General features: G+C 43.4%; 1 long non-coding RNA gene across 1 annotated transcript; it reads left to right on the forward strand.

Moving 5' to 3' along the window:
* The first annotated feature begins 912 nt into the window (after window positions 1-912).
* Window positions 913-6,828, forward strand: LOC130100853 (uncharacterized). Its single transcript, XR_008808931.1, has 3 exons — window positions 913-1,910; window positions 2,006-2,687; window positions 6,711-6,828. It is a non-coding gene; the product is annotated as an uncharacterized LOC130100853 (long non-coding RNA).
* The last annotated feature ends 932 nt before the right edge of the window (window positions 6,829-7,760 follow it).

Below are 7,760 nucleotides of genomic sequence, written 5' to 3' on the forward strand. Positions count from 1 at the left end.
ATGAAAATTCATTGCATTGATTAGAGATTTGCGTGTTGAGTATTTTCAGTAATTAATGTAATAAAAATGTGTTGATAATCTGATTTCTGTAATCTGTCTCTTGTGTTTTCCACCAGCTGCTTTCTCCATGGGGAGAAAGTTATTCTAGAAAACCACACATGTATGTTTGTGACTGTGTCAGAGGGACTCTGAAGTAGTCGGGTCACTGTTCTTTTCACACTGCACGACTATCTTTATTTATATAGTGCTTTTTTACAATACAGATGGTTTCAAACCAGTTTACAGAGATAACAGGAAAATAATGCAACAAAGTTTGTTTCCAGAAGAAAATAGCATCACGGTCCAGCTTAGGTAAGTTCAGTGATGTTTCATTTTTGTTGGAAAAAAGTTATTAATTTAGGTCATTTATATATATATATTTAGCCGCTCTGGAGAAAACCGTGATGTCATCTTCCAGCTCAGTTCAGTTCTCATGGTGTCAATGCAGGCAGATCAATATTATTGTTGAATATTAAATTAAATGTTAAATTTAATGTCCCCAACTAAGCAGAGCCAAAAGCCAATGGCAACAAAGGTGGGAAAAAAAAGGTCATCGCCGATGTAGTTTTCTGTCAGAACACATTCACACAGCAGGATTTTGAATCGCCGACAGGTCCAGATATTTAGCTTGCCAAATATCTCACAGGCGTTGGCGACTCATCGGTGATTCTTTCAGGTCGCGTCTTAGATAATTCACACTGCGTGATTGTTACTCACGTGAACGAGCAGCGATATTTCTATGATTTCGGGCATTTGGCGGCGATCTCACAAAACCTGTCGGCGAGCGAAAATCAGGCCTAAAATCGTTCAGTGTGAACGTGGCAGTACAGAGCTCCATTTCTTTTTTTTTGCGTGTAACCTGCTTGTAAACCCTCCTCACCTACACTGCCCATCCGCATCGCCCACTTACTGAGTGGGCCTATGGCTCTCGCTGTTCCAGTATGAGAAACCTTTGCAAACCCACGTGCATGCAAATACGCATGCACAAACACTCCATTTTCAGACTGCTTATTTGCACAGTCAGCTAATGTTTGCTTTCTTATTCAAATGATATACAAGGGATTGCCTGGACAAATATGAAAATACGAGATACAAGAGGAAGAGGTATTAATGTTGAATGAGGTTGTTTTGGTCTGTGTGAACTCTGTATTTACCACTGACTTACAGTTGCAGTCTGCAACCTCAGAGACGTAGAGAAGAGCGTGTGCATGGATTATGGCCCTTAAATATAACTTGCATCAACAGTGCATTGAACTCTATAGTGGCAAGTTACTGTGTTACCCTGCCCTGGTGCTGCAGTGCACACATGGTCAAGCAGTCTAACAGTTCAAGTGTCGTCTTTTGCCCCATTTACTGACCTTTCAAAGGGCAGCAAGTGATTACCCAACATCTCACATGTTATATCATCCATGCCTTCATGAAAATCAAAACAAGAGAGACTGATCCCATGCGTACAACATCATAAAAGCCGGCATTTCAATCATGACACTGAGAAAATATTAATCTAATTATTGGTGCAAATAGTAAAATGCTCTTCTATGAAGATCTGTAAGGTTTTTCATATGGAGGTTAAAACACCGTGATACTTGTGCTGAGAGGTACGTAAGTCTTTGGAAGTTGAAGTTCAACCTTTTAAAATGATTATTTTGCTATATATATATATATATTCGCTGCCTCTCACCTCTTTCCATTCCACCTGTGCTGAGAATCTGGAGTCTGCAGGAACCTTGGGCACATGGCCGGGTCAACACTTTGCAATATTACAGACTCAATGTGTTCCCAGAGTGCAGCTCCGATAACTGCTGTATATCGTAGATATGTCTGCATGAGCCTGTTTAAAGGATTAGATGTCCTCATGCAACAGAACTGAGGTCAGTTTTGATGCTTTGCAAAGATTTGCCTAGATCAGTCATAATGTGATTTAACTTAAAACACTATCACTGAACCTATTTGCTTTCCTTTCCAGAGAATCTTTCAAAGGAGAGAGAGTGTTTGGGCGTCTTTGTCCACAGTTCTGCACATGAAGCGCATATGCAAATTCACTGCTCAAGGGAAATTTTCTTCCTCAAGAAGTCACCAAAGTTCATTCCAAAAGATAAGTATTTGCATTAAAATGTGGGATTGAAATTTGCATAGAGAATATTTGGGAGTTTAGAAGTACACACAGGGAAATTTTGTTGTCTTAATGGCTAATATATTTACAAATTCATTTCTAAAAATTTTACTACAATGTAAAGTCATATTTACAGCAACACCTTTATATCCTGAATTATGTTTTTACCTATTTGATTCATCCACATATTTGGTGAATGCAGCATAACACATGATATCTCTGTCCATTTAAAATCCTGCTGGGAATTGCATGTACCAGCATGTTCTCTAGCCTCTTTTCTCACACTTTTGTGGAAGTACACTTTCACACAGTACATTTTTTTTTCCCTCTCCATTGGGAACAAATCTTTCCCTGAATCCCAGCATTCTCTTTATAGGTGGGGACATGTAGTTTCTGCCTGCAGGCTAGAGTTCTTCATCAACCTGAGCTGTTTCTTTCTCTGCCAGGCCTGCTTGACCCGTTTCTCCTGCTGCAGTCCCGGAGGAACTGGTTCTGGTTCCTGAGCACCAGTCTTACAGTGAGGAGCTGGGGATGTGTACGTGTGTGTGAGAGAGAAAAAAAAAGAATGAATCTCATTCCTTTTGTAACAGACGAAAATGCCATGTCTATTTAACTGAGCAGGCCTGTTCTGTGACCCTACTTTAAACAATACTATTGTCATTAGTCATAATGGATATTAATGCTCAGATATGCTTGGCATTTGGATCTCTTCCCATCACACAATGCCACAATGTACAATTCAGTTGGAGAGTTTCTGTAATGTTGTCTTTTATGGAATGTTATTTATGGAAAATGTGAGTGGTGCTTACCAGTGCAAAAGTTGCAACCACAGTGCTAGGGTGTTGTGGTTGCCAAGCTACTGATCTAAGTCAAAAGAGCCCCTCAAGTCTCTAAGATACTCTGATCCCTTAATATGGCTCCCTCCTTCAATTTCAAGTCTATGGGTTTTTTATAGTTGGGTAGGTGATGAAGGTGGGGTCACACGTGCAAAGTTTTGCAGGCAAAAAAGTTCCACTGTCTATTGTCATCAACAATGGACAAAGCACTGCTAAGACAAAGGACACTTTCAAACCAAACAGCTTTTTGTTGGTCAAATTATGTGACCATCTTAAACCCAATGTGAATTCTGTGTGGAAAATGTTATCACCTTCAATCAAAATGCCTGGTCGCACAAATTCCTATTGAAATTTTGCAGAACACCGTTAAACGACTACACCTTACAAAAATAACAATACATCTTTCCTCGACAACCTTATGTCCGAAGCATAAACAAAGAAGTTGAATAGTTAGGCATAGAGGCTTGTTCAAATAGTAATAGCGATGTTTGTTACAAGAAAAACTATGTATAAATGCTTTGTGATTTTTGAGCCTTAGGTTTATTCATGAGAGATGTTTCAAACTTGCTTATTTCAACACGTTGTCTAAGGGTACGTTTTCACCACAACGATATGCTTAAAACGGAGAAGTTTGTCCTTTGAGTTCTGAGTTTTGAGTTTGTCCTTTTAAGCTCTGTTGTGTTCGCCGCTGCGACACCACCTCTATCTAAAAGAGCAGCGAGACGTCTTATTAAAGATGCCTCGCACTTCCTGCGGCTCGTGCAGAGCCCCGCTCAGCGTCGGAGACCGCCACGTGATCTGCGCTATCTGCCTGGGACAGGAACACACAGCGCTCGCCCTCTCCTCTGGAGGCTGCGAGCTCTGCGAAGAACTGCCGATGTCGACCCTGCGGGCTCGACTCGAGACCTTCAACACTGAGGCTGTCATTCGCCCTTTGCTGGTCCGCGCAAGAAAAAAGCGCCGCTCCCAAAGGCCTCCGGAGCCTGTGCCCACAGCGAAACGCTCACCGGAGTCCCTCCCTCGAGCTTCGCCCTCGCCTTCTCCGCCCCCCTTCACGGACGCGCAGCCGCCGGCTACGGCCCTCGCTGTCGTTGCGTCGGACGACGAGGTGGAAGGTGACGCCACTAAAGACAGCTGTTCTATCCTGGCATCGGACAGCGAGGAATGGTCGGGCTCTCATCACTCCGCCTCCTCCTCGATCCAGGAATCCGGCCGGACCTGTGCTGGAGTGGACGCCGAGCTCATGCGCCTCCTCTCACAGGCCGTCGACCGCCTCGGCCTCGAGTGGTCGCCGCCCCCAGAGCCCGCGCCTAACAGACTCGACGGCTACTTTGTTCAGAATCGCAGCCGTCAAGTGCCCGCCTCCAGGTCCGCGCCCTTTCAGCCTGAACTCCACACGGAGCTTACTAAATCGTGGAATGCACCATTCTCCGCGAGGCTCCACTCTCAAGTCTCCGCGTCACTCTCCCAAGTGGACGACGCCGCCGAGAAGAGATGTTCTTCTATTCCCCCTGTGGAGGAAGCGGTTGCAGCGCACCTTTGTCCGCCCTCCGCGAGATGGCGCTCAAAGTCTGCGCTCCCGTCGCGTTGACAATGAATATAAAAATTAAGGATAATTTTTTGGCTTCAATATCTCGAAAAGCTTAATCTTTCCCGTAGCGTAAGCTAACTTACGCAATACTCGTTCCCTCTTCTAGAGAGAACCGAGGTTACGTTAGGTAACCGATACGTTTTCCACGTACAGACCATTCACATGGATCCGCGAAAATTACTAAAAACCCTGTATTCTACTGCCAGGCCATTAGATGACGATGAAATACTATAGACTGAATACGTAATACGCATGTGTATGATGTCATCGTCTTCAGAGATTCGTGGTTTTGTTGTTTACATGGAGACCGTTTTCAAAAACTTGCACTTTGAAACCCGTTTTCAAAAGTTTGCGTTTTCAGACACCAAAAACGCCGTTGTCGTGTAAACTAACAACCAAAACGCATAAAAAGTTTTAGGTTTTTAGTTGAAACGGTGTCGTGTAAAAAGCAGACGACACCATTGTCAAAACGATCCCTATTCACACGGATCCGCGAAAACGACTAAACACTCTGTGTTCTGCTGCCAGGCCTTTAGATGGCGATGAAACACTATAGACTGAAGACGTAATGCTTATGTGCGTGATGTCATCGTCTTCAGAGATTCGTGTTTTTGTTGTTTACATGGAGACCGGTTTCAAAAACTTGCAATTTGAAACCCGTTTTCAAAAGTTTGCATTTTCAGGCACCAAAAACGCCATTGACGTGTAAACGAATGGCCAAAACGCATTAAAAAAGTTTTAGTTGAAAACCGTGTCGTGTAAACAGCCCCTAAGATATGTGGTTCGAGGTTAGTATCTTACCCTATCAATGGAATAGAGAAAAGGCACTATAGACACATTATTGCTCTTTGAATATCAACAGCAAGTTCACTTCTTTGAGAAAGTTTCCCTTTGAGGAATCAAAGCTCTGCGCTCAGTCCAAAATAGCCAAAAGAAATGAAAATACTTATTTCTGGTTTAAGGTCGGTGCTGTCCAAGCTTCTTTTTTTTCTGAATCATTCTCTTTCATCTGTGTTTCCTGTTTTGAGCAAGGCTATGTTGCATTTGCAGGTGGTGGGAAATCTCACGCTCACACTCCTCACCCACTTTTGCCCCTCAGAAAACACTGCAGAAGCAAAAACATCTGCTGTTGTCTGTGGGAGAACAATGAATTTAAACTTAAGACCAGAGCCAAACGCAAATATACACGCTCAGGGTTTTTTTAGGGTCTTTCCTGGGTCTGTTGGTGCATGAGGCTGGTGTCAGCCACTCTGTGTGTGAAGACCGTGAGAGCTGAAATTATACAAGAGGTCACATGACTCAAGCTGTGAGAGCGCTGTAGGGAAACAAGCACAGGCCTGAGATGACTGTGCTTCTATGTGATCTGTTCACGACCTTTTGGACCTTAGTTGGGCCCATGCAAATTACAAACACCTCAAAAACAATAGACCAGGGGTAGTTAACCCTGCTCTTGGAGGGCTACCTTTCTGCAGAGTTCAGTTCCAAGCTGGCTTCAACAAACCTGCCTGTAATTTTCAAGTAATTCTGAACATCTTGATTAGCTGCGTTTGATTAGGGTTGGAGCTAAACTCTGCAGGATTGGTACAGTAGCCCTCCAGGAGAAGGGTTGGCTACTCCCGCTGTAGACGGTGTCACATCTATTAACTTGTTGAAATGACATTTCTCACAAACACTTCCTGTAGATTTTTGTAAAATGTGGCATGGCGTTTGCTGAGGAAAAGAAAATGATGATGATGAGGCATCAAAAACCTTGGACCAGAGCACATTTGTTGGGATGTGGATTCTCTGCTAAACCTCCACCTGGAGCTTACTGCTAAGACCATGAGAGCCTGCCCAAGAGTCAAAAAAACAAATTATTCATTGTTCCCAGAGGCTGTGAAGAGTCTGTAGGGCTGTTAACTCAGCAGGGAGTTGAGATATTGGGCAGTTAACATCCCCCTGCTGACAAACACATTTGTGTGCACCAACTCCCTTCATTTTTCAAATGCTTATATAAATTAGGCTAATGGCAAAGGGAACTATGGTTAGTGAGCTGCTAGCTTCTGAGGATCTTTAGCAGAAGAGTGCAATTTGAAAGTCTTTATGTGATAAACCCGTCCTGAATGAGTAACCTACAACTCTTATTTGACAGCTTCCCTTGGACCAGCTTCATTGTCACCTAAGCCAGATTCCTGCTCTTCAGCCCTGGATTTCAACATCTGATGTATCATCCACAGCACCTATTTATGACGTTAGTCACAGTGTGACCCAAAAAACAGCTCCAGAGGATTCAGTGTAAGTCAGATGTGTATTTTATTTCAGCCCCTTTGCTAACACTTGGGTATTGACCTTTGAGCCTTGGGTATTGACCTTGGGTATAGCCTAGTTTGCCCAGAGAGTCTATGTAGTGGCCCTGTCCACCTGAATGTGTGTGTCCTAGCTCGAACCACCCTTTTTAGCTCGCTAGAAATGTAAATCTCCTTAACACTGCTTTCAGTTACTAATAATCTCCACGGGAGCCTTGCTGCACAACACAGTTTGATTTCAGGCAGAAATATCCTTTCATTTCTTGGTCAGCTTTGATGTGGCAGCAATGTCCTTAGTTGACTCTTTAAGTCTAGAGAAAGACATAGTGCTTATTTACTTAAAATGGGAATGGAATCTGTTTTATTTCATCAAATCATGCATTCGTTTCAGGATATAGATGTCCCTTCAAGTCTGACCTTCAGTTCCCATCACCATGCTGACTTAATTTCCAATGACTGCAATGTCTGATACACTCTTACGGTCATGCGAGGCCTCCATCACACCTTCAAATAAAAGTCCCAAACCCTTTTTAGTAATTCCTTTGGCTGGCACTTCACAAACTAAGGGTTTGCCATGTGCGTCCAGCTGAATCCCTGTTGTTTATTTTGAAGGAGAGTTGGTGTACTCGTACACAGATGAAATATCATCCAGGCTGTGCCTCTAATGACACAGCACTTCAGAGAGCTGTTATACGGTGACCTCACTATCATTGTGTAAGTGAGATGGAATATTAATGATGGTGCTGTACCACCTTTGTTTTCAACTCTTCTCCTACCGTACAGTGCTTGCGCAGGCCGCTGGCTATGTTTGTGTTTGATTTGTGACGTCTATTGAAGAGGTAACATGCCGAGGGTCTGTTGTGTAAACATTGCATTGAACATGACGTGCACAGAGC

The sequence above is a fragment of the Rhinichthys klamathensis genome, unplaced genomic scaffold (assembly GCF_029890125.1).
Source record: "Rhinichthys klamathensis goyatoka isolate OS25496 unplaced genomic scaffold, OSU_Roscu_1.1 h1tg000249l_1, whole genome shotgun sequence".
Classification (NCBI taxonomy): Eukaryota; Metazoa; Chordata; class Actinopteri; order Cypriniformes; family Leuciscidae; genus Rhinichthys; species Rhinichthys klamathensis.